Source organism: Muntiacus reevesi, chromosome 8, assembly GCF_963930625.1.
Source record: "Muntiacus reevesi chromosome 8, mMunRee1.1, whole genome shotgun sequence".
Lineage (NCBI taxonomy): Eukaryota > Metazoa > Chordata > Mammalia > Artiodactyla > Cervidae > Muntiacus > Muntiacus reevesi.
The window spans coordinates 36,964,049-36,991,131 of NC_089256.1; the positions used below are offsets into that span (position 1 = coordinate 36,964,049).

Below are 27,083 nucleotides of genomic sequence, written 5' to 3' on the forward strand. Positions count from 1 at the left end.
TTGTTTGTAGACTTTTTAATGATGGAAATTCTGATGGTGTGAGGTGATACCTCATTGTAGTTTTAACTTGCATTTCTCTGATAATTAGCAATGTTGAGCATCTTTTCATGTGCCTGTTGACCATCTCACCTGTTCTTTCAGTTCCCTCTCCCACTGTCCAGGTCCGACTCTCACTTCGTCTCACCTAGATTATTGCAATTACCTGATTAGTCCTCTAGTCCTCTAGCTTGTATCTCTACCTTCTTCCACAACCCATAACTCAAAGCAGGTCAATTTCCTGCTCAAAAACCTTAATGCTCCGTAATGACTATTAAAAAAAAAAATCTAACTTTGCCTGGCAATAATCTGTCCTTTGAGCAATTTTATCTCTGTCATTTATCAGATTTCTTCTTCCTCTGAGAATGTCCCTACTTCCGAGCTCAAAGTCTTATCCTTTTTTTCCTTTATTCACACCACAGCTAATGTGCTACCTCCTTCTGGAAGACTTAATTGATTTGTTTACTCCCCCTTCATGCCTCTCCCCCACTCTCCCAGTCCTCCAACTCTGAGATCACCCACCCCACTAGGCTGAGCTTCTCTCAGATCATGTCACTGAAGGCCTATATGAGCTTCCAAGGACAGAGGCCTGTTTCTCCATGTCTCCATGACCAAGCAGAATGGTTGGCACATAATAAGAATTCAGAAATTATTTGTTTAAGCAAAACAACTGAGTTTTCTTTTCTGTGTTTCAAAGAAGTAGCCCTTTCTAAGGTTGCCATGCAGACCTCTGCCCACTGCATGTAGACCTTAGCATGTGATAGTATTTGAATATTATTTGGTGAATGATTGGCTATTTTGTTGTTGTTCAGTGGCTAAATCATGTCTCACTCTTTGTGACCCTATGGTCACACACCAGGCTTCTCTGTTCTCTACTATTTCCTGGAGTTTGCTCAAATTCATGTCCATTGAGTCAATGATAATATCCAACCATCTCATGCACTGCTAGCCCTTTCTCCTCATGCTTTCAATCTTTCCCAGCATCAGGGTAATTTCCAATGAGTCGGCTTTTTGTATCTGGGTGGCTGAAGTATCAGGAGATGTCATTTTTGCCTTTTCATACTGTCCATGGGGTTCTCTATGCAAGAATACTGGAGTGGTTTGCCATTTCCTCCTCCAGTGGACTGAGTTTTGTCAAAACTGTTCACTATGACCCATCCATCCCATCTAGGTGGCCCTGCATGGCATGGCTCATAGATTTGTTGAGTTATGCAAGTCCCTTCACCAGGAGAAGGCTATGATCCATGAAACTACCTTGCTTTTCCCTAGTGAAACCTTAAAGCCCTGCAACTTATCACCTTAGTACCAACCAGGTTAACCTAATTTTTTCCTAAAGTAATAATGGAAAAGGGCTAAAATTTAGGCTCTCCAGAAGTAGTGAGCATTTGAACTGAGTTTTATAGAAACCCAGTTTTTATTGCCTCAGAAGACCCCAACAGTCAAACATTAGCCTGGCTAGGCCCCTGCCTGTCTGGATATTGGAGCTGGAGGGTCCAGAAATCAAGGGGAGGAAGAGAACCAAAGGCAGACAGTGCCAGTGGGACATTGTGTAAATAACGAGGCTGCAGCCCTGTGGAACGAGGAAGGTGCACAGTTTCCCAACAGACTAGTAGTGATGAATGTTGAAGCATTTAGGATGGCAGTGAGTCTAGGGAATCAAATAAGTCCAAGGGGACAAAACAAAATTGGAAACATGAAAAAGTACTGGGAAGTATTTTGATTTGTCTATTTCTTCTACATAGAATGTATCAATCATTATTTGTTCGGTTAATTAAGTCAATCTGGGTAAAAGTTTGTATTGTTTAGTAAACAAATTCACTAGGTAATAAATCAAGTTCTATTTCTTGTCCCACACACCCACACACTCTCTGAGCTGGGCAAATCCTTTCTAATTGAGTATAGTTGGAGGGGAAGTAGAAGCAGAATGCACTAGTATGTTTATACGTTCATACACACATACGTGTGCATTTGTACACATACCCTGGATGTTGGATCAGACCCTTTATAGGGATCTTTTTTCTACCACTCATCTTGCTCTTTATAAGCCAGCAGTCGGTTATGCAGGCTTCTCTCCTAAGATGCCTTACGTCATTCCTTCAACAACCCAGGGCTTAAATCAAAGGTTGTGGCCACTCACAGTTTTAACCTAGGGGGCTTTTCAGGTGAAGAGTCAGAGAACTGGGGCTGTGGGGAAAAGTCTCTTGTGTAGGGTGACTGGAGGGGAAGGAGACTTTCTAGTTTCTCTACTTTTCTCCCTTGGCTTTTCTAGGTATGATCCTGCTGTGGGGCCCCGGGGGGCTGGAGCCAGGAAAGGGGTTAGCAAATGTTCCCCCTCAGTGTTTCTGAGGGATTCTTGACAGAGCTCATCAGAGCTGCCTTTTATCACCGCTGCATGCTTTAGTGCATCTGTCATGGCTCTCAGACATCATGTTCTCTGCTGGATTAATCCTGCCTGCATTCAGACTCAGGATGTGGGCCACAGGGAGGGAGGGGACAGCGGGGCGGGAGGGGGGAAGGGGGTGAGAAAAGGAGGGGTATAAGGTGAGAGAAGAAAAAGAAACTTTGGAAGTACCAAATAAAAAGCCTAGGAAGAAAAATAAACTAATTTGCGAAATTAAGGGGGAAAGACAATTTGGACAAATTAAAGCTAAAAATCTGAAAAGAGAACAAGGAACCAAAAATAAAGAGGAAGAGGAGTAGGCCCAAAGTCTCAGAATGTGAGGGAAACTCAGTATTGGAGCAGAGACTCAAGCTCTAGGCTAGTTCTGTCAGAGGTGGTTTATTTTTTTTAGAAGATTATAAAGCAGATGGATTGTTCATCAATTCACTCTCTCCCTTGGAGCACATTAGGAAAGGGCCGCTGACGTGTGGGCCCCGTGCCAGCATACACTCAGAGAAGTTCTCATGGACTCAGTTCTGCCATGGCTTACTCGAAAACCTACAGAAGGAGATTCAGTACCCCAGAGCTTCAATTTTACCCTTGGTAAAACCTGTACCCAAATCAAACCTTCTAGAAGAGCACTTTGGCATTCCCTCAGTGAAAGACACTTTCAAAAGAAAAAGACTGCTCGCTTGGCATGTGATGAACTCTACGTACAAAGGTGCCTGTGCATCTTACTGCCCACAGAGCCACCCCCAACGGCCCCGGCCTGGGCTGGCTGACACCCCAGTCTTTTCCAGCACCCTGGTTCTGAGAGTCCCTCTCAACTGAGAGACTAGAGGCACAGACATAGGAGATCTCGGTCACTCTGGTTGAGCGTCTTGAGGACTGGGACTAAATTGAATTCATTTCTATTTCCTCTCTGCACTTGGGACATGAGACTTAATAAGTGCTCAGTTACTTTTGTTCATTGTTTGAGAGGGAACGAGGAAAGGCAGCAGAGAATCCATGAATCTGGGCTGAGCCTTGAAGCCTTAATATATGGACTGCATTTGGCTTCCAGAAGGAACTCAATAAAGGCTACTTCCCTTAGCAAGTTTGTGGAGAGGAAAAGAAGAATAAGGCAGAGGAACTGAGAAATAAAATGCATACTGAGTTCAAGGAACAGAGAGCTTGCTGAGTGTGGCTAGACGGGCATCCCCTAACCTTTTGTGCTTGTGAGAATGGCTAGAGGAACCAGTTTTGACAGGCAAAGTCCTGAGGTCTCTACACTCAGAAATTTGATTTCAGTAGCCCTGAGGGCCAGTGGCGATATCTGCATTTTGAGCAAACACAGTCAGTTTATTTTCTTACAGGTAGTCTGCAAACCACACTTGGAGAAGTGCAGGCCCTGGGATGTGGGAGATGGGGCAGTGGGCATGACTTGAGTGTGTGGAGAGATGTGTCTGGGTTGGTTGAGAAGAATTTGGACTCTGTCCAGGAGGGGAGCCATCAAAGGCTTCTAAGCAGGGTAGTGACAGGGCCAGATCGTGATGAAAATCAACTGTTCTAACTAACGCTCAGGGCATTTTCTCTTTGCTTCTGCTCCATTAGATATCATTGCTTCAAGGACCCTGAACAAATAACGTTCCATTAAAGCCTCCAGGTTTTGTAGGATCCAGAGTTCCAGTTACCAGTGGAATGTGAAGTTCACAGGCCACGTTCAGGCTTGCAAGGAGAGGATTAATTAGGTAAAAAGGCAGTTGCACACATAAGTGGGCGCCCACACCCCAGTCTGGCCTGGTGTTTTGGTGCACTCATTCAGACATACAATGCTCTTTTCAGTTCTAAGCGCCACCTCTTGAAACAAGTTAAAAAGCGAGTTCCAAGTGAGATGCCCAAGTGCTATGTTTTACGCAGGCTAATGATCAACAGCCTTCTGTTTTTATGGTCCTGGCAACCAGGCTGGGCTCTCACTGCTAAGGATGCCATAGAAAATAATCCTGCGTCTCACATCTAACTACATGACTGAATGTAGAAAATTGTGTTTTAGGTTTAAAAACAAAAGTGATGGCTCTACTGAAATTATTGGCTATGGGGTTTTGTTTAACATTTTTAAAATGCCATATGTTTTTCTGTGTTGGAACAGTGAAATTAAAATTGACATTTGTTAAGCATTTTCAGTTGGTAAAGAATCTGCCTGAAATGCAAGAGACCCAAGTTCAATCCCTGAGTTGGGAAGATCCCTCGGAGAAAGAAATGGCAACCCACTCCAGTATTCTTGCCTGAAAAATCCCATGAACAGAGGAGTCTGGAGGGCTATCGTCCATGGGGTCACAAGAGCCAGGCATGACTTAGCAACTAAACATTATTCTTTGAAAAGTATTTTCACATATAATATCTCTATTGATTCTTAATCTTATGAGATAGGTATTATCATTGACCTCATTTTACAGATAAGAAAATGAAACATATGGCTTAGTAATTTGTTTAAACCCATACAACTGGAAATTGTGGCAACAGAAGCCAATCTCAGGTCTTCTAATCCCAAGATCCATGATTTCACAGTTGCTGCAGGAACCCCAGCAAACAAAGAGAACGCAGATATGTCAGTTACCCCCTCACACCTTGACACTGCTGTAGCTCAGCTTCAGAGCCAGCTGCCTCATATTTTGTTCGTTTCAAATATTGAGAGAGAAAGAGGTGTATAAGGTCATGGAAACCATGTTTAAGTTGATGGTCAACTAAATTGGAAATAAGATTGCCTATGAGAATGAACCAGGGCTTCCCTGGTGGTTCAGATGGTAGAGGATGTGCCTGCAAAGCAGAAGACCCAGGTTCAATCCATGGGTCTGGAAGATCCCTGGAGAAGGGAGTGGCAACCCACTCCAGTATTCTTGCCTGGAAAATCCCATGAACAGAGGAGCCTGGCAGGTTCCATAGGGTCGCAAGGAGTCAGACACGACTGGACAACTAACACTTTCACTTCATGAGAATGAAACTATAAAGTTAACTTTAGTAGACAAGAGATATCCCAGGTCAACTTATAGGGAGAATCCCTCCCAAATCTGTTAAGATGTCATGACACATCTCAGAAATTATATGACAGGCAGAAAGGGGAATTGGTCATCATTCCAGAGACAAATGTGGCAAGACCCACTTGAGCTCAGCTTAGGGGAAGATGTGGCCCCATGATGACTCATGCAGTCCTAGTGGCATGGACAGCCTCACTGTGATAATAGATGCCCTTTAACATTTGGACCAAAAGTCCTAGTCCCCTTGTGTTGTTTCCATGCTCACTTAAGTAACCCTAAGATTTGACTTCCCTACTTAATATGTCTGAGGGGTCAGTGAGATACAAGTCTCCAGGCTCTTCAGGTGACCCCCAATCTGGCCCCTGGCCAAGCACTCACATACTCGTTTGAAACATCCAGAGCAAGTCCTGGAGGTGCTGTCTGTAGCTCCAGAGTAGGCCTGAACATTCGTGAAGGCCAGGACTACCTCATGGCCGCTTGAATGGTCCTCCGGTTTTTAAATGAGTGACTTAAAATGAGAAACTGTGATTTTTCCGTTATGATTTCAAAGAAGAAGATCACCACCCCCCTGCTCTATTGAGCCATTCTGAACTTACTTCCATTCCTACAGTGTATTCACTGACAGAGAACTTCAGACACGCTGTACCCACTTTTCTCTTTCATCCTCTTCCTTTTTACCTGCATGGACCCCCTTCATTTTTTCAACTTTTTATTCAAGTAACTTTGTAAAAGTTGCAAAAACAGCACAGTGAGTTCCTTTATGTCCTCCACTCGATTTCTCTATTGTTATCATCCTTAACAACCAAGCTCAATAATCAAAACTAAGAAACATCTTTGCAGTACTATTAACTAAACCATGGGCTATTTTAAATTTCATCAGTGTTTCCTCTAATGTCCTTTTTCTGCTCTGGAGTCAGTGCAGGATCCCACATTGAATTCAGTTTTCACGTATCCTTGGTTTTCTTAATCTGCAGCAGTTCCTTAGTCTTTTCTTGACCTTGATAGTTTTGAGGAGAACTGGTCAGTTATTTTATCGACTGTCCCTTAATTTTTATTTGTCTGATATTTTCCATCTGGGGACAAGAATGCCACAGATGTGATATGTCCTTCTCAGTATACTATGCTGGGGTGGCATAATATCTGTATATCTTACCACCAGTGATGTTAACATTAATCACTTGGTCGTATCTCCTGGGTTTCTTCACAGTAAAGAAAGGTTTTAATCGTTGTGACTAATACAAGAAGCGATAGTTTGAGACTATGCAAATACCTTGTCTTTCTTCAAAGTTTTGTCTGCTAATTTCAGCATCGATCACTCAGTCTTGCCTGAAAAATTATTGCTGTGGTGTTCTAATAAATATTTTCTATTTCCCTAACTACTTCTACATTTATTATTTGGAATTCTTCTCTAAGGAAAAGCTCCCCCTTCTAACTCATTCATTCATTCAGCTATTTATTTATATCAACATGGATTCATGGATATTTATTTTGTTCTATGAGTTATAATCTAATACAATCCATATTTGTTTTGTTGCTAAAATTATTCCAGCTTTGGCTGCAGGTTGGCTACTTTGCCCTTTCAACACTTCTTGTCCTTTTTTGAGTACTTCTTTGCTTCTCTAGCAGCATTAGATGCTCCTGCCTCAACTTGTATTTATCTCACCTCAGCCCTGGAATCAAACACTTTTTTAAGAATCCCTAATTCCTCAGACTGGAGAATAGGATATAAAAGCCAGGACTTAGGTGGTGGGTGTGTTTGCTGCTATTGGGATGTCACTGCTTTTAGGTCTCTTTTAGGAAATCTACAGATGAATACTAGGAGCATACTAGGCACATAAATATACCTATACTTCTGCATCTCTCTCTCTCCAAACATACACAGACACAGCCATGCCACACTGATACCTCTGACTCTCATCTAAAACCGTAGATTTCATTCTAGCCTACTTTCTTTCCTTATTTGTAACTTATCACTCTGACAGTGAAAAGCCTGACTTTGATTATCTACAGTGTCTTTAAGTATATGTTCAACCCTCATATATATACAAGTAGTAGATTTACTAAATAGAATACAGTATTTGTGTACAGTTCTTTTTGCCATTAGCTTTACCGTATCCAGTCAAAATACTAATTTCCAAAGTACTTAACTCTTTTCTTCCCCACCCCTACATTCTGTTATTCATTTGTAATATAGTTAGTTTCACTTATGACAGTTTATATTCCATTTGGGGTTCCTCCTTCATCCTGGTTCATTTTTAAAAATTTCTATATAGTAAATTTTCTTTATGAAATATGAGTGTGTATGTGTGTTAGTCACTCAGTCATGTCTGACTCTTTGCAACCCCATGGACTGTAGCCTGTCAGGCTTCTCTGTCTGTGGAATTCTCCAGGCAAGAATGCTGGAGTGGGTTGCCATGACCTTCTCCAGGGGGATCTTCTTGATCCAGGGATTGAACCTGGGTCTCTGGCATTGCAGGCAGATTCTTTACTTTTGAGCTATGCAGTAGTTTTTTTTTTTTTTAATGAAGTATAATTCTATGAGTTTTGACAACTGCATATTATTCATTTTAAAGTTTTTTTAATGTTCATAAAACAGAAATGTTTTCTGGCTCTACATATTTAGGCATTTCCATTTGTTTTTCAAAGTGTTTTATAACTTTATGAATCAGTCATTCCTGAGGGAGAAAAGTTTCAGCATCTCTGGGTTTCATATCAGAAGGCCCCAAGTTGAGGAACGAAGCTGAATCTGTATGGAGCCACTGCTTCAAATTTGGTCAAATCATGATTTTCCATCACCTAAGGAACCCAGGTCTGCACAATCAGTTTGACTCTGCTGTCAATCTATATTGGCTCTTAAGATATCAAATAACTGATGGGGGGAGAGCATGGGGGACCAGGATTGAGACAGAAAGAAATATTACAGACTGGCAGTTGCAAGGCTTCCTTTTTCTTTTCCTTCCTTTCTTTTGCCCACTCCCTTCCATATTCCAGAAGTTGTTCAATGATAACTAAGGCCCAGGACCTGAATAAAGGAGTTTCACATCAGGTAAGAAAAGTTGAAAATACACCATAATGTGAATGGCATCCCCTGTGTTGAGAAACACGACAGTTTGAAATAATTATTAAAGCAGTGCAGTAAATGCTATGATAAGAGTAAATAGCAAGTGGTACAGATCCTTGGTTAACAGGCACCGCTCACATGCCGGGAAGGTGAGATGGGCACAGAGGGCCAGGGGAGCTAATAATTGAGCTCGATTTTGCAGGACAGGTAGGAGTCTGGTGCAAATGTCAGTAAAGATATTCCAAGCCAGGGCACCACATACCCAAAGATCTAGAGAAATGAATGATCTGGAGTGTTCTAAGGAAGTTCTATATGGTGAGGGAGGGAATAGGGTCAGGAGTGGGAAATGGTAGGAGAGCATACTGAAGAGATACTTGCTAGGGACTGTATGAAAGGTGCTGTGTGCTTTGCTAAGGAGTTTTGATTTCATCCTAAAAGTGGTGAGGTCGGGAAGAGGAATGGATATGGCATGATTGAATTTGCTATTTCTAAAGATGTGTCTATCAGGAATGTGACAAATGGAGGCAGATGGGAAGTAGGGAGATTAATCGAGAGGTTGCTGCTATATGAGAAATGATGCATGTCTGGATTAGGGCACTTGCAGAAGGTACTGAATGCAGGTAATAAATTCTGGGGAGACTCTGGAGGTGGCACTATGGAAGTTGGTGACTATTGAATGAAAAGAGTAAAGGAAAAAAAGGCGCCAAAGATGATTCCCAAGTTTTTCTAACAGTTAAATAGATCATAGTGTTACTCACCAAGGCAGTTTTAAGACTAACTTTTATTTTTTTGTTGTTGGTTTACATCAGACAGATATAAAAAAGAGAGAGAAAAAGAAGCAGATTTTTTCTTTGCTAACATTACTCACTTTACTGAGGAGGATCAAATATAAGAAAGTTTCACTGCTCCATGCCATTATTCTTAGACCACATTGTAGAATAAAGGAGATGATTCCAGTCTCAAGGGAGAGTAGAAAGTTACAGTTTCAGGAAGGTTTGAGTTTGGTGTGTTCAGGCAGCTTCATGGGAATGTGGCCAGTGTGATTACATAGAATCTGGTACTCAGAAGGGCCTCCTGCTTTGTTTTAATCTTTGTGGCCATCATCTTGAAAGTCTGTCTTTGAATTTGTATTTTGTAAATGAAGTTAGACTGGACAATGGAGCTTACAAGGGAGGCTTGGGGTCTTAGCTCACATGGGTCCTGCCTCCCTCTGCCTTCCTGGGATAGGTTCTCAGCTGTGCAGTCCTTTGAACCCTAGTACCCTAGCTTCCCCCAGCCTTCCCCACCACATACCTGCTCCTCAGTTGCCCTCTGCCCCTGGTAGGGTCCAGGGCACAGGTATGGGGAGGGTGGGAGTACAGCATGTACCCCACTGCATCTCAGAGCAGGGCAAGGCAGTGGCTGTCCCTACCCTAGCTTGGTAGATCTATAGCACTCTCAACAGACAACTGGACTTGGGCCTCTAGTCCATCCCCTAGTGTATCTTGTATAGAGGTTGTGACTCGTTGGGGGTTCCCTTTCTGCTCTGGGTATGGGAAAGGGAAACTGACACCCTGATTCTTGACTAGGACCCTCCCTGCATTTTGATTTTCCACTGAATTCTGCAAATAATACAGCCTACCCTTGGGTGTGTTGACCAATGGCAGAAAATGTGGGTGGTGGAATTGTTCCAACTCATCAAGCATCCTCCAGAAACCGGGTTCTTGCTTGACCTATCAGAGGAAGAACATGACATTCAAAGAAGGGTTAAAGAGGGTGTAAACAGAGACTGAGTCAGGAGCGAATCCTGTTGCCACAGACTTTCTGGAAAAGATGCAAGCCCTTTCTTTTTGGAAACAGCTGGGCAAGGTCCTGAGTCTTACTGATTGTGGCCAGACTTTTAGGGGCTGGGCTGCATACACATAATAACCTACAAATCATTTTTAAAACAAACAACTACTCACAAATGAGTGCAAGTAAAACTGGCAAAATCTGAATAAAGTAAATGATTGATATATCAGAATCAAATGTTAAGGTATTGTTAAAATATCTTTGACTAAGATATTGTACTCCATTTAGGCTAGATATTATGTTGTAGCTAGGGGAAATCTCTCTGGCATTTCTTACAACCCACATGACTCTTCATCTCAAAAGAAAAAGAAAGAAACATGCAACTAAAAGTCAGTCATGTGCTATCATTTCAAATGTACCATTAACATCTAAATGCAAAATACTATGCAGTAGCCATCCAATTTTATATTTAAGACAAATCAGTCTTTATGTGCTTTAGTTAAGAGCCTGGTTTTTTGTTTTATAACTATGATTTCCCCTCAGGTGAAGTACCAGTTATTAGAATCCTTTCAACATTCTAGATTATATAGATCCATTAGGCTTCAACTTCTATGACAGAGATACTTAATTTTATTAATTCTTCATTCAAGTATTTCTATATTGGGCATTCACTTTGTGCCAAGTATCAGGCTAAGCTCTGGGGGTACAAAGATGAAACAGGGATTGCCTTTGTGCTTGAAGATATTGCAGTCAAGAGGAGAAGTGCTCATGATAGATGCTATAATAAAGGTAAGAAGAGGGATCCATGCAGGCAAGTTTTCTAGAGGAAGTGATGTTGGAAATCAGTCCTGAATATTCATTGGAAGGACTGATGCTGAAGCTGAAACTCCAATACTTTGGCCACCTGATGCAAAGAACTGACTCATTTGAAAAGACCCTGATGCTGGGAAAGATTGAAGGCAGGAGGAGAAGAGAGCAACAGAGGATGAGATGGTTGGATGGCGTCACCGACACAATGGACATGAGTTTGAGTAAACTCTGGGAGTTGGTGATGGACAGGGAGGCCTGGCGTGCTGCAGTCCATGGGGTCACAAAGAGTCAGACACAACTGAGCAACTGAACTGATGTTAGAGGAAAATCTTAAAGAGTAAGAGGGTGAATATAAAAGAGAAGAAAATGTTTAAGGCAAAAAAGACAGAAATTGGGCAGACTGGGAAGCATGAGAAAGTGTGGTACTCTGAGGAAGGGCAAGGAGATGTTGGAGTGCAAGATACAGGCAGATGGGCCACTGGGGAGCCAGGCTGGAGAGGTGGGCTGGACGGGAGCAGGGAGCACTTGTCCCCTTTTACCAAGGGAGCTGGGAGATGCTAAAAAACTTTAAATAAGGCAATGACATGACTGAATCCATCTTCACCTCTCCTGGATAAACAAGGAAAAGATTTCTGGATTTTTTTTTTTTTAAGAAATAAGGAAAGCAGTGGGTTGTGTAATTCATTTTCCTAGTCCTTTCTTATCACAGGCAGAGGTTCATAGGCAAGGTGCTTCTCAAATGGCCCACCAAACCTCAAATGATTCCATTTTCCAGTTGATGAATCCAACAAATAGAGAGCAAAAAGATGAAACTGGGTTCTGAATCTGAGTTGGAGAGCACCACCAGCCCAATAGCTCTGTCTTTCTCTCAACTCCCCTTTCTTTGTCATGGCCTCTGCCCGAGGGCTACTCCCCCAAAACACAAAGAAGCAGGGTAGGGTGGAGTTAAGGTGGGGCACAGCTGGGTTTTCTGTTGCTGTGACCAAAACTCCTAGTAACTCATGAAAGAGCAAGAGAATAATACATTGGGAGCAAAACAAGCTATCACACTACCTGTCTCTAAGCTTGCTCTGGCAGCTTTGACATTTGATTCCGCTCTGCTCAGTCCCTGAAATATTGATTCCCTTCTTTAGAAGCATCTCATCACTAAATACCCTTCCAGGATGTGTGAGAAACTCCTTCCCTCTTAAGTGGCTGACTGAACAAATTTAACGGAGGCTGTTACCCACTGAGTTTGGTATCAAATCTCTGAGGTCTTGTTCTCTTTGAATTTTTGCTTTCATCTGGAGTCTGTTGCCCCCTGCCCTCTACTGCCATCAGCCTCACAATATCAAACAGCTGGAGTTTGGGCAGCTCCAGGATCCAAATTTCTCAGCCTAACATGTGAAGGGGTTGGGGGAAGAAGGGATAGAGGGAGTTGACTAAGAGAAGGGTTTCACATGGGACTAACTGGGGCCTGTGCTTCTATCAGAGGATCTTACATCTTGGAAAAATGTAGTCTGCTAAAACTATGTGTCAGTAGACAGATTCCATTTGTTTGAGATTTAAGGAGTGTGCAAAATCAAGCACACAGCATGGGTCATGGAAATGGCCCTGGATTACTCCATTTCTCTGCCCTAGGTTTACCTCTGACTCGAACTTTTATCAATATAACCACCACTTATAGAGAACCCACCAAGGAGTACATTAAATAAATATGTAAAACAATGGTCAAGGCATTAGAACTGACCAATCAGAAGAAGTGCTAGCTGTAAACAACTGGTATTCTTGTACCAGATGACCCACTAAGAATCATATACTAAGAGAGACACTTCATATATGTTATTTTGAATTTTCACAGATGAAAATTTAGAGTATCCAGGGATTTAGAGTATCCAGGCTCAGACAGAGTATCCAGCTGAAGACTGGATCCAAATCCAGACTGATCCCACAATCTTGCTTTTTTATGTCATCCTCCCCTTACGGTACCCTGGTCTGTAGGCAGCCTCAAGGACATCTGAAAAATGATTCCTTAAAGAATACATGGCCAGTAGGAACACCTGAATTGGCAGTGTTGGATGAGACAAGTCAGTCCCAGCCAGCTCAACTTGAACAGGGAATAAATGGCATTATACCAGGCTCACCTGTAATTCTGCCTCAACCATGCAATTTAGGGTTTAATTATATGCTGTCTTGAGTTGTTTACTAATTGTTGCAGCGGTCAATCTTTTACTTTTATTCATCATTCTTTATTCAGTCATCAAGTATATTGGAGCAACTGGGCACATTCCTCCTCTGGCAGCCCTTGTGATAACCAGCATGGAGAGGTAGGCCAACTCAGATAACTATTAAGGACCTACTAAAGAGCAAATGAAAAAAAAAAAAAAAAAAAAAAGAGCAAATGAGGGTTAATTTGCCCTTTTTTTCTTTTTGGCTGTGCCACGTGGCTTGTGGGATCTTAGTTCCTCTGCAGTGGAAGCACGAGTCCTAACCACTGGACCCAGGGAATTCCCTAATTTTCCCATAATAAATTAATGAATTAAGTTTTACACATATTCTGAGAATGTTTTGTTGAGAAATTGCCTGAATAAATAAAACTTCATATATTCAACAGCTAGAATTTGAAACTAGGCAGTTAGATGCACAAATATTTTATTTCTAGTACCTGTGATCAAGATAAAAAATCTTTATTCAAACATTAGCTTTGGGAATAGGAATGTATACAAAAGCCAATTTTCTAATTACTGTTAGTATTGTGAATTTTAATATCTAGCCTTTATTTTCTTTTTTTTTAAATTTTTTTAAATTTTTTTATTTTTTTTATTTTTTTATTTTTTAATATCTAGCCTTTAATCTAGATGTGTTAACTCATACATCAGAACTACATTCTCTTAAGGTATACAATCCTTGGATTCTTCTATTAATTGCAGTTAGTAAGTCACCTTAGCTCTTTGAATGCATTTGGATGTCCTTTAAAAAAAAAAACCAAACAGTCATTTGGTAGCCCACACAAAAGATTCCTTAATTACTTGACAAAATTCAATCATATTCTTGATACACCTTTCTTACTCCACTAAGAAGCCTGTAATTAATTCATGAAACAGTTGCAGGGAAACCATATGTTGTGCTTGAAAAATCCCAAGTTTTGGAATTAGTACTAGTACTCAATTGGTAGGGATCTTAGGCAAGTTATTTTAGTTTCTTCCATATCTTTAAAACAGAGATAATCAAACCTGCAGGAAAGGGTTGCTGTGGGGATTCAGGATCATATGTACACACAGAATCCAGAACAGAGGCTGTGAGACATAAGTGCTCTGTAAATGTTAGTTTATTTCTCTGAGAGTTGTTGGGAAGGTTAAATAAGATCATAAATATAATTGAGCTCACATAGTAAGAAATTATTGTTTTACTCTTCCCACTTGAGCACTGTCTCCACTGTACTGAATATTTGGCAACTGTTTTCTTTATCTAGTCTGTACAGTCATCCAAACTGGATAATTCAATCAACTCTCCACTTGGAGATTTGTATTTGATGATCTCATTGTTGTGGAAATCTGAGAGATGAAACTATATATTGGAGTCATGAGAGGACAGTTTTGCAATACCAACCAAGAGCCTTTAAAATGTTCTATCTGTTGATCCAAAATTTATACTCATAGAAATTCACCTTTAGATAATCAGAATTATAAATGAAGATTTATGATAAGATGGTTAGTCAGCTGTGGTGCATGATCATAATAAAAATAGAAATAACCTAAAAATATGACATTAGGAGGATGGTTGAATAAGTAACCTCTCTTTGAATGGCACACAGATGTTTAAGTTGAACATCGTAGATGATTTAATGACGTGGGAAAAATAATCACATTTGAATGTTAAATCTGAAAAGCAGGATCACAACTTGTATATACAGTGAACATGGTTTTACAAAATATTAAAGTACCAAATGTATCAGTGAAGAAACTGACCCTTAAATTACCAAAGCATAAGAATAAAATACAAAGTATTAAATAAAGGTAAAAATTTATTGTTGTTGTTTAGTCATTCGGTCATGTCCAACTCGTTGCAAGCCTATGGACTGCAGCACGCCAGGCTTCCCTGTCCTTCACTGTCTCCCAGAGTTTGCTCAAATTTATGTCCATTGAGTCAGTGATGCTATCTAACCATTTCATCCTCTGCCATCCTCTTCTCCTTTTGCCTTCAATCTTTCCCAGCATCAGGGTCTTTTCCAATGAATTGACTCTTCGTATCAGGTGGCCAAAATATTAGAGCTTCAGAATCAGTCCTCCCAATGAATATTCAGGGTTGATTTCTTTTAGGATTGATTGGTTTGATCTCCTTGCTGTCCAAGGGACTCTCAGGAGTCTTCTCTAGCACCACAATTCAAAAGCATCAATTCTTTAGTGCTCAGTTTTCTTTATGGTTCAACTCTCACATTCGTACATGACTAATGGAAAAACAATAGATTTGACTATATGGACCTTTGTCAGCAAAGTGATGTCTTTGCTTTTTAATATGCTGTCTAGGTTTGTCATAGCTCTTCTTCCTAGGAACAAGTGTCTTTAAATTTCATGGCTGCAGTCACTGTCTGCAGTGATTTTGGAGCCCAAGAAAATAAAATCTGTCACTGCTTCCAATTTTTCCCCTTCTGTTTGCCATGAAGTGATGGCATCAGATGCCGTGATCTTTGTTTTTGAAAGTTGAATTTTAAGCCAGCTTTTTCACTCTCTTCTTTCACCCTCATCAAGAGGCTCTTTAGTTCCTTTTTACTTTCTCCCATTAGAATGGTAACATCTGCATGTCTGAGGTTATTGATACTTCTCCTGGCAATCTTGATTCCAGCTTGTGGTTCATTCAGCCTGGTATTTCACATGATGTACTTGGCATAGAAGTTAAATAAACAGGGTGACAATATACAACCTTGTTGTACTCCTTTCCCAATTTTGAACCAGTCAGTTGTTCCATGTAAGGTTCTAACTGTTGCTTCTTGACCCACATACAGGCTTCTCAGGAGACAGGTAAGAAGGTCTGGTATTCCCATCTCTTTAAGACTTCCACAGCTTGTTGTGATTCACGAAGTCAGAGGCTTTAGCATAGTCAATGAAGCAGAAGTAGATGTTTTTCTGGAATTCCTTTGCTTTCTCTATGATCCAATAAATGTTGACAATTTAATCTCTGGTTCTTCTGCCTTTTCTAAACCCAGCTTGTACATCTTGAAGTTCTTGGTTCACATACTGCCGAAGCCTAACTTGAAGGATTTTGAGCATTACCTTGCTAATATGTGAAATGAGTGCAGTTGTTCAGCACTTTGAACATTCTTTGGGATTGGAATGAAAACTGACATTTTCCAGCCCTGTGACCACTGCTGAGTTTTCCAAATTTGCTGGCATATTGAGTACAGCACTTTAACTGCATCATATTTTAGGATTTTAAATAGCTCAGCTGGAATTACATCACCTCCACTAACTAGCTTTTTGTTCATAGCAATGCTTCCTAAGGCCCACTTGACTTCACACTCCAGGATGTCTGCCTCTAGGTGAGAGACCACACCATTGTGGTTATCCTGGTCATTAAGACTTTTTTTTGTATAGTTCTTCTGTGTATTCTTGCCACCTTTTCTTAATTGCTTCTGCTTCTCTTACATCCTTACTGTTTCTGTCCTTTATTGTGCCCATCCTTGCATGAAATATTCTGTTATACTGTATATCTATTTATACTGCCCTTTTAAACATCTTCCAGTTTAATCAGTTAGAATCATGTACTCAGTGAAACTGAAGTATGGATTTGTATGATGAAAGACAAAAACAAAAGAAGAATGAGTAGAAAAAAACACCCTGTTAACAGTGTTACCTGTGGGTAGTGGAATTAAGGTACTTTCCCCCTTCTTTGTGCTTTTCTGTATTTTCTAAATTTTCTTCAGTGAACACATTTTATAATCAGGAAAGCGGATTTATATTAAAACAGAGGATAAATGATCAAATCCTTCTCTTTGCCTACATGTTAGTAATTTTCTCAGCACAATCCTTCCCAGATATCCTTCACCACCAAGGCGCTCTTTCTGTTCATGATACAGATGGAGAACCTGCAATACACTAAGGAGGGAGCATTCTCTCTTAATGTCACTCACTGTGATTCCTTCCAGCTCACTCTGCACACTTAGTGATATGGTGATTTATATAGTGACCTTATATGGTGACCTACAGCCTCTGCCTGCCCACCCCCAACATAATAAATGTGACAATCACTTCCTTACTAAATACTTCCTTCTTGATTAAGGCCCAGGTATCCCCCAAGGAGCAAAATGCCAGATGGAAATCACCATGAACAAAATCAAGAGTAACAGAGAGCAACTGATCGCAAGCCCACACTCCGTTTTGAGATGGTTGGGGGTCGGGGTTGGGAACAGGGTTACAGCGGAGTAGGAAGGGCAGGGATAAGGAAACCGATAGAATGGGGAGGGAAGATTTAGGCAAGGAACTTGCTCCAGGCAAAGGGAGAGATAGAGTTTCTTACAGGAATAATAATAATAAACACAATTATGTTAATACAAAGAGCCATAAAAATAATAAACACATGTGAGGTGCCAACAGTGTGCTTAGTGCTCCTGCAGAATTAAGCCTGCTCAGTTGTGATCTGCATTCTGTCTGAACTCCATGGGAAAGAGGAGCAGCTGCATGAGATGTCTGGGAAGGAGAGAAGTACAGGCCATGGGTCTTTCTCTTGGTTAAATACTTTTGGTAAGGACTTCAAGCTTCTTTATTTTCTGTTGTGCTCCGAATGGTTGACTCAGAGTTCAGGGGACATCCAAAGGCCAGAATGGAGGGAATCAAGAGTCCTAGGAGAAAGTCTTCAGAAGAAGACAATAGGAAAGGGTAAGAGACATTTTGAATAGTACATGAAGAAACATGGAAGAATCAGTGAAAGAATTCCATGCATTGGTGTCTCACATTGTCAGTAGGAGTGGTACTTGGAGTCATCTTTGAAAAGCAGACAATTCAGTACTCTGCTTGAGGCTCTGGGGAGACAGAGTGTTTTCACTGCAGTGGAAGGCTGGTTGGCCCATATCCTTGGAGAATGGCCCAGGATGGCCCCCAAGCCTTGTAATCCTGAACCCTAGAAGAGGACAATAAGGTAGAAGCTAGTATGGTTATTGAGTGGAGAGAAAAATATGTCTTGGAGAATATTAGAGGGAGAATGGTGAAGATTAAGTGGGGAGGGTGGGGAATTGGAGAAGAAAGGAGAGGAAAAAATACAGGTATGTAGTTCAAAGGAGGAGTTCATAGTCTTTTTCACCTTGTTGAAAATGGATCATCCCCCTTATCTACTTTCCCCTGGGGACAGACCCAGTAACCCAGGCACATGGGGCTGAACATACCAGATATATCAATAAAGAAACTGGCTCATGCCTGAATTTTCCAAAAGCATGAGAAAAAAAGATAGTACAATGTATTGATTAAAAGATATTTCTGTTACCCTTTTAAACATTTTTTGATTCAGGTTCAATTAAAATCATATATTCAATGTAAAGTGAATTTTGGGGGATGAGAAACTAGAGTACAAAACCAAGGTCAGAAAGGTTAGGTGACTTTCTCAGAGTCACACAATGGCCCCTGCATGGGGGGGGGCAGTACTCCTGCCAAACAGGATGCAGCACTTTCATTCAACCCACTATAGGCCTGCCTGACCAACTTTCAGAACAGCTTTCTTCCCACTTTGGCACAAACTCCAGGTTCACTTTGAACAACTGCCTGCCTTAACCCCTCTGGGTCTCGGTTTCCTCAAATGCAGTGTAAGGATATGAACTGGATGACCCTTCACTATCTCTGTTCCATCCCTTACAGAATAAGAAGACCCCATTTGCCCCAGCTCAAAGCATGTTTGACTTCTCAATATCCTACAAAAGTAGTTTTAAAAATGTGGCCCGGGACCCACAGCATCAGCACCTGAGAACTTAATAGAAGTGCAAATTCTTGGGCCTACCCCAGACCCTGCCACATCAGAAATACTGCAGGTTTTAATGCTGCAGCAAGGTTTTAATAAGCCTACAGGGGGTTCTGATGTAGCTCAAGTTTGAGAACTGATACTCTGAGTGTTATCCGCCCAACATTAAAGGGAGGGCTTAACACACGCACACAATTCAGTTCAGTTCAGTTGCTCAGTCGTGTCCGACTCTTTGAGACCCCATGAATCGCAGCATGCCAGGCCTCCCTGTCCATCACAAACTCTCAGAGTTTACTCAAACTCATGCCCATCAAGTCGGTGATGCCATCCAGCCATCTCATCCTCTGTCATCCCCTTCTCCTCCTGCCCCCAATCCCTCCCAGCATCAGGGTCTTTTCCAACGAGTCAACTCTTCGCATGAGGTGGCCAAAGTACTGGAGTTTCAGCTTCAGCATCAGTCCTTCCAATGAACACCTAGGACTGATCTCCTTTAGGATGGACTGGTTGGATCTCCCTGCAGTTCAAGGGACTCTCAAGAGTCTTCTCCAACACCACAGTTCAAAAGCATCAATTTTTCGGCGCTCAGCTTCCTTTGTAGTCCAACTCTCACATCCATACATGACCACTGGAAAAACGATAGCCCTGACCAGCTGGACCTTTGTTGACAAAGTAATGTCTCTGCTTTTCAATATGCTATTTAGGTTGGTCATAACTTTTCTTCCAAGGAGTAAGCGTCTTTTAATTTCATGGAGGTAACTAACTCCTCTGCAGCCGCTACCCCTCCCTGGCCTCAGCTCTCTCATCCTTTTCCTCAAGCTTCCACCCTGGGATGATGAATGGAGGTCAGGCCAGGGCGCTGCAAACTCTCTCTCCCGACCCACCGCGTAGGTCAGGGAAGGTAGCAATGGGGCTTCGGTTAACTCATAATTTTCTCGACAGTTGCTGCCCCATTTGGGGGTAGAGGGTAGGGGAGCATTTAATAACAAAGTCTACTTTTAATGATTTATGCAATCGTTTGTTTGCAGAATGGAGACCATTAAGAAGGGCGGGGATGCGTATCAGAAAAAGATGTGGGGAGAAGAGATAGGCGAGAGGAGAGGATAGTGTAGGCGAGCTAGGGTCTGAGGTGAAGCTAAAGAGAAAGTGGGGGTTCAGGGGAGCCCTGGGTGTGGGAGAAAGACGACTTTGCTTTTGGTGTGGGAAAGAACAAGAAGTTGGGGGAAAGTACGGGATTCAGGCGCAACAGAAAGAAAATGGGTATTAGGAGAAGAACTGAGTTTGGGGAGACTTTTTTTTCTTCCAGCTTCCTTTCCAAGACTTTCTTGGCTCCACTTTGCTCCTCCCCTCCTCCCCGCCTCCTCTGCTCCCCCTCCCCCTCGCGCGGTAATGGGAGGCTCCTAGGCAGGAGAAGCAAAAGAAGGAATTGTTTGCGAGTTCAGTCATCCAAAAAAGCTTCTTCCATATGGAGGGAAGGGGTGCGCAGGGCGCGGCGTTCCCTGCCTCGTCCTCCTGCTGCCACCGCCGCTGCCGCAGCTCCCTGCCGCGAGGACCCTGAGCCCCGGCCCGCCCGTGTCAGCCGTCGCGAGCGTACACTCATACACGCGCGCACACACTCACACTCACGCCTGCCGCAGCCACACGCGCCCGCACGCGCCCCGCCTCTCCGGCCGGCAACTTCTCCGTCCGGGTCTCCTTTGTTGCTCCCGCTGCGGCCGCCCTCCTGTTTTGTGTGTCCCTGGGTGTCACCGTGCGGGTTGTGTGTCCGGCGGCCCCGGGTTGTGTGGCTCTCTCCGCGCCCACGGCGCTGGCCCCCGGGCCCCGGCTCGCCCTTCCTAGGAGCCGGCTGCACCAGAGGTGAGTCACGTCGCTGAAGTTTGTTTTCTTTTCATAAAAAGTTGTGTTTGTTGGTTTGGGGAGGGGAGGGGGCGGGTTGGCTGCGGCAGGCCGAGCGGTGCCGAGGAAGCGCCGGCGGGTGGCTGATGGGGACGCGCCGGCGGCGGCGGGAGCGGTCCGAGCGCTCTGCCCGTGGGCTATGGCGGGGGGCTGCGGCCCAGGCTGGCGGCGGGATGCCGGGCTGCCGTCTCCGGGCCCGGGAGCGCTGCGTCTCGTTCCATGAAGGCGCGGTCTGGCGGATCATTCCCGGAAGCTTCGCTTGTGGAAGAAGGGCCCGGACAGCCTCCCAAACTTCCCCCGAAGGTTGACACCAGGTCCAGGCTCAGAGCGCAGCAGGGCCGTGGGGAGAAGCCCACATGAAGTCTGCAAATACACAAAACTATCGCACGCGCCTTTGGCCTCTTAGTGGGGTCGGAGTTTACCGTCTTGGCGTTTTTAAAAAAAAATTTTTTTTTTTAGATATACTGAACGGACTGGAAGCAAAACAGCGCCAGAAAAACATCCCCCGCTGGAAAGGTGGAAGGGGCGAGGCTGAAGTGGGGGTGTCCAGAGGTGTCTGTGGGCTTGGAGCAGCGTGCAGTCAAGTGTGTGTGTGTGTGTGTGTGTGTGTGTGTGTTTTCGTGCACAACGTCCTCCTGGGGTTGTGCTCTTGCGGGGGTTTGTTTGTGTAACTGTGAGAGGTGGGGAAATGATCCCTTGGAACAAATGAGAAGGGGCTGTGGGGAAGGGCACGAAACCCAAGAAGAATTTTTTGCTGGATTTTTGAAGGCTCTGCTTAACTTTCAGGATGCCAGTGTTAGTTTGCTCTTCCAGATGGTAAGAGAATTGGGGGTTAGGGGGTGGGGAGAGAACTGGAGGAGATTAAGGAGCCCTGGGGATTTGTTTGCTTAGTTTTGTTTTGGGGATGGGGTTACAGTGGCAGGGTTCCTTGGAAGGTTGTGCGCCTCCAGAGATGTGGCAGTAGAGCTAAGAATACCCAAACCACACACCAGCAATCCTAAACAGGCACTTTCTGGGTGTGGTGGGGTATTCTGCCTTCCCCCATCCCTTCTCGGCAAGCTCGGATGGATTCGAATAAGTTTTTGACCTGAAGTTACCTCTTTGAATAAACTGAGTGAAAAGTATGTTTTGGTTTCAGGCCCTTGTGCCACCTCGAGGTGCCCTGTACCCAGCTCACATTCATCACCTAGATCTTTGTTACCCAGAACTTGGCGAACACTGGGTGGTGAATGAATGAAATTTTCAAAATTCTTGAATGCACACACATTTCTAATTTATTCCACAATTGGACCTACAGGCAGCCCAGCCCTGTCATGATTTGTCATCCCTTTGGATATCACACATTTCTGATTTATTCCACAATTGGGCCTGCAGGCAGCCCAGCCCTGTCATGGTTTGTCATCTCTTTGGATATAGCCAATAAATCAGTCTTCATTTTCTCAAAGGCAGCATGAAACAGTCTCCTTGGACTAAGGTGGGGGCTCAGGCTCCCAAACATCTGTGTGACCTGTTTTCTGAACTTTACTTAAAGTGAATCTGAGGCAAGAGTTTGACCATTTTGAGGTGTGTAACAGGTTTCTCAGGAACGTTTCTGAGGTCTTATAATTGGTACTTTTTAATGGTTTCATAATTGAAACCCAGAAGATTCCCATGGTAACCTTGAAGCACCTTGGGGTCCCTGGGACAGAGGCGGGGAGAGGTGGGGGAACAGCACTGGAGTTACGGTTTTCCTGGAGCATGAGTGTTTGGAGTGAGTGAATGGAAAATGAAAGAAGTAAGAGTTGCTGCTTTGCTGACATTTCCTGCCCACATTTATTGCTCAGAGCTTGGCTCTTTAAGAAGCTGGAGGCCATCTACACCTATAAAATCTGAGGGTTGAGACACTGTCCTGTTTATCCTCTGTCAAGAGATCTCAGAAGAGTAACCTTGCAAGACACATTTTCTCAGGAGAAATTGCCCAAGCCATAGCGTTGGCTTTACTGGGGAGAGGAAGTTGATAGAAGCCAGGATAGTTGGTTCCTTGACCACAGTTGGGATGGGAAGGAGGGGAACAGAGCCCCCCTGCTTAGCTGTTGATTGGTTGGTCAACTTGTGTTAAGAGGGTAATTTATATTCTTTTCCCTCCTCCAAATGGGTCCAGAAATTTTCCTTTCTTTGAAATGCTCTTTCAAATGTTTGGGCTCCTACTTCTCTTCAGCAGCTTACCTGTGGTTTCCATAGAAGTAAGGAGTAAGAAGGAGTAAGAGATTTTACTCATGAAATAATTCAGTGGAGTTTGCCAGGGATCCCCAGTGGGTAAGCTGGCATGGTGAGAAGTGAAGATGGTGGTCATAGTATTCCATGGGACCCTGGGGATCTGAGTTCAGTTTTTGACAAAGTCCCCAGTATGGTTAAGAAATAAGAGTTTTTCCTTCCGCGTCTTTTAAACAAGCGGGAAGAAGCTGAAGAGGACCCAAGTGTACCAGATAATTGCTTCCAGTACTTTCTGGCCTCTGAATAAGAAAGTATTAACCTGGCACCAGAAGATATTGTACATTGGGAGTTTGCTTTCTTTCCTCCAAATTCCAAGCCTCTTTGCTATCTAGGAAAATAAGGTGGGCGGAGGAATGGGAATTGGGGAGGGAGAGAAAAGAAAGTGATTTGGTACAGTTTTTTTAAATGTATTTACTTTAACATATGGAACTTCTTGTCATCTCCATGCTCCGATTCAGCAAACCATTTAGCAGAAGTTTCTAGTATATCAGACCCCACCCAGACTGGGAGCTTGTTTGTCCCTGAATAGGCTTTCTTAGTCAAAGGACGGTTCTCCAAAGTACTGCCCCCCACCCGATTTTTATTTATTGTACAAACATCTACTAATAATAAAATGTGCTTTAAAATTAGTCATATTCCTATACTATAACACAACTGTTTCTGCTCATCCATGTGCATACAGACTTTTCACATAGCTGCAATAAAAGTGTAGACTCTGTAGTCAGACAGGGCTGAAGTATCTCTATGCTTTTGACCAAAGGCTCATAGAGAACAGGTATAGCCAGCCTGTATATCCCCTTTGCTATTGCTGGGAACAAGCTAAATCCTGAGAGTGCTCCCACATGGAGCCTTTACATGTAATATTTTCATTTATGAGGCTGAATCAAATACTTGGGGCTGGAGGGTACGATGGAAGATGGAGTTTGTTTTTAATCTAGAAATCCATGTTTACAAAAAGCCTTCCTAAATAGGGCTCTAGCCTCCTTGGAGCCCTCAGGGTTGGAAATGGGTAGAGAAGGGGAGGTGGAATCAGGAAGTAAGGCTTAAAGGATCCATCTCAAGTGGCACTGCCCTAAGGATTAGGAAACTTGGATGGGAGCCCTGGCTCTGCTGTGGACTCCATTCACACTGACCCCATCCACCGAACTGATCGATTACTGTCTCCATTATTACTGTTAGCTCCTCCCTAAACTAGCCCGGTCTCTCCTGCCCTTCCCTTTATTGTTCTACCAGCCCACTGTCTTTTCCATTCCTGCTACCACCATGCTTCTTCTTGCCCTGGACAGTTGTGCTGACACATGACTGGACTCCCCACTGTCTACCAATGCCCCTCCATGCCCATCCCCTGCCACCACCCGCCACCACCCATCCTTCATCGGTCCCATAAACAAGTCATCACTCTTAAGTTTACAATCTAAATTTCTTAGCCCTGTCACATGTGGCTCTGTCTCATGATGATTACCTTGATAGGACCCTTCTACTCCAGCTTGACCCATCTAGTAAATGACCCTTGATTTTGGTGTGTATGGGGTTCATTCCTCACCTGCTGCCCTACCACCCCCAACCCCTTCCCTGTTAGCCCACCTTACTTTGTATGAAGGCTGCTCATAATGTGTTCTTAACAGATATTTGGTAAATATTGATGAAAACGGTAATGGTTTTGTAAGATCAATGACTGTTTTCAATGTAATCCTTATTCTTCATCCATTGTTTATTCCATTTCTAGCATAGGGCCAGGTACCTGGAGATGTAAGGAAGCCTATGATTTAGGAAAAAACAGCCTTTTCTCCGTGTTCTTATTTGTAAAATGTATTAATAAGGAATTAGTCTGGTTTATAGCAATGTACCTTATAAAAAGCAAATACTTTCAAAGTGTTTTGTTTATTTTGTTTGAGACACTTTCTTTTTCCTCAGGCCCAGAACAAACTTCCTGGAACTCATGACCCATAAAGTCTTGTCAACATTCACACCGTCTGAGGCTATCAGCAATGAAGTAGAAGAAGCAGGTGAGGTTTTCTGCCCATAGTCTAATATGTCTGGCTGCTTGGATCAGTCATATTTTCATAGTTTGTGTTGCCACGTGAGTATAGAATGTTTCTCATCCTTCAGTATTGGAAGGGTCCAGTTTTGAGTGGAATCTGGACAAAACAGGTTGGTTCAGCTCAGATACTTTTGTAGTCAGAGCTTCTTTTCCCTCGGGTGACCATGTGGACTCCCCTTTCCTGAGCCAAATTCTGTTCAACCTGTTGGATGTAAACCATTTATTATGGATTTGGAGTCTAAGACTACTGTGGAAAAGTCCTGCTTGGGTGTGGGTGAGGAAAGCCCTGTGTTCATATGTCTACCAACGGTATTACAGCAAATGCCTTCTGGTCTGATGTACCAGGCAGTGTTTATCTCACAAAACCTAGAGGGATCCATGTCGTTCCATCTTCCATCTTCTGAAATAAAGTTAGGAAATAGTTTGTCTTTTCCTAATGGAGAATTTGGCCTTATCTTCAAAGAAGGTCTTTGATGTTTGGGACAGAGTTATTGGGCAGTAAGAGTTTTGAAATCACAGGAGAAAGATGAGAGCCAGTGATTCACAATCAACTTACCTTGCTTGCCAGAGAAAATGTTGAGAAAAGTCTCAACTACTTCTCCTGGTTAGTAACAGGAAAGTACATAATATGAGTTGAATTTTTAAAAAAATTATCTAAAAGGAGCTGAGCAGCAGAAAATACGGCAAAGAATGCTTATTCTCCTCCAAACTGAGTTTGGACAGCAGTGGACAAGATGAGGGTGATGACTTGTGTGTCAGTTGGAGCCTTCATCCTTTCAACAAGTTTTTTTATTGAGTGCCCAGACTAAAATCAGAGCCCGCACCTTCCAGAATTCCATGACTGCAGGGAAGGGACATGCAGGGCACAGCAATGCAAACTCCAGTGTGAAAGTTCTTGGGCTGGGTCATGAAGCAAGGCTTCTGAGTGGGGAGAGCTAGTATCTCAGGCTGTCCTAGAGGTCGAGGTGGGGCTGGCAGGACTGAAACATCCTTCCTGCAGATGCACTTTTCCTCAGAGGATAATAGGCTGAAGATTCTTAAGACAGGATATTTCAAGTTCGGAGGTTTTTTTTTCTTTTATTTAGTAAAGTTAAAAACTGAGATCTCTACATTGAATACAGAATGTCAGAAATGTGAGTCTTCAACGAGGTTCTAAAAGCAGTGACTGAGTAGCTTTCAGGGAGCAAAGGAGAAACATGTGATTGTCTTTTCTTTCTCATCCCATCAAATTTTAGCTGTGAATGCCAGAAACATGTATCTGAATTCATCTTTTCACTTTTCAGTTTTGTTTGCCCTTTGTTCTACTGTCTGGGGTAGGTTTGCTTAGTTTCGAAGTTATTCCCAGAGTAGAAAGTGAGGAGATGTTTATTTTAGGGACACATAAAAGTTGCTGGGCTCTCCATTTGCCCAGGACCCTCCTTGACTGCTAAGAGGTGGCTTAGGCAGGATGGGAGCTCCAGGTAAGAGGAGGAGGGTGTGTGGAACCAGCTGACCTTGGAGGTTCCCTTGCCCAGGCCAGGCTGAAATTGGACTCTTAAAGGGAGCACTCCCTCACCTTTCCTGGCCTGCCAATATTTTTCGAGAATAGTCCCAGCCAAGTGGCTTTACTAGTCTCAACTTACCCAACATTACAATCCCAGCAGGTTTATTAGGTGTGGGTTACAGTTAATTGGAGAGGCAAATTGGGGGGTTCTGAGTTTATTACTTTTCTGTGAAAGCAGAGGTTGCTCTTAATTACCTCACAAAGCATCTCCCCTACTTTTCAGTCTGATGACTATCATCCCACAGAGGTGTGACAGTAGCGCATCCTTTTTTTACACACCTGTGCTCATGTGAGGAGGATTTCGTCATGTAGTCAGTCAACATAGTACCTGCTTTTGCAAGTGAGACCACATAAAGTAATGG

The 27,083-nt window shown here is 43.0% G+C and overlaps 1 protein-coding gene across 3 annotated transcripts in view; it reads left to right on the forward strand.

The window, feature by feature from the left end:
* Window positions 1–20,365: 20,365 nt before the first annotated feature.
* Window positions 20,366–27,083, forward strand: part of BOC (BOC cell adhesion associated, oncogene regulated) — an 84,723-nt gene continuing 78,005 nt past the window's right edge. For all 3 annotated transcript variants that reach the window (XM_065942973.1, XM_065942976.1, XM_065942974.1), the window contains exons 1-2: window positions 20,366–20,845; window positions 25,052–25,143. The gene's annotated coding sequence lies outside the window, so the exon portion shown is untranslated. The remainder of the gene's footprint in view (window positions 20,846–25,051; window positions 25,144–27,083) is intronic.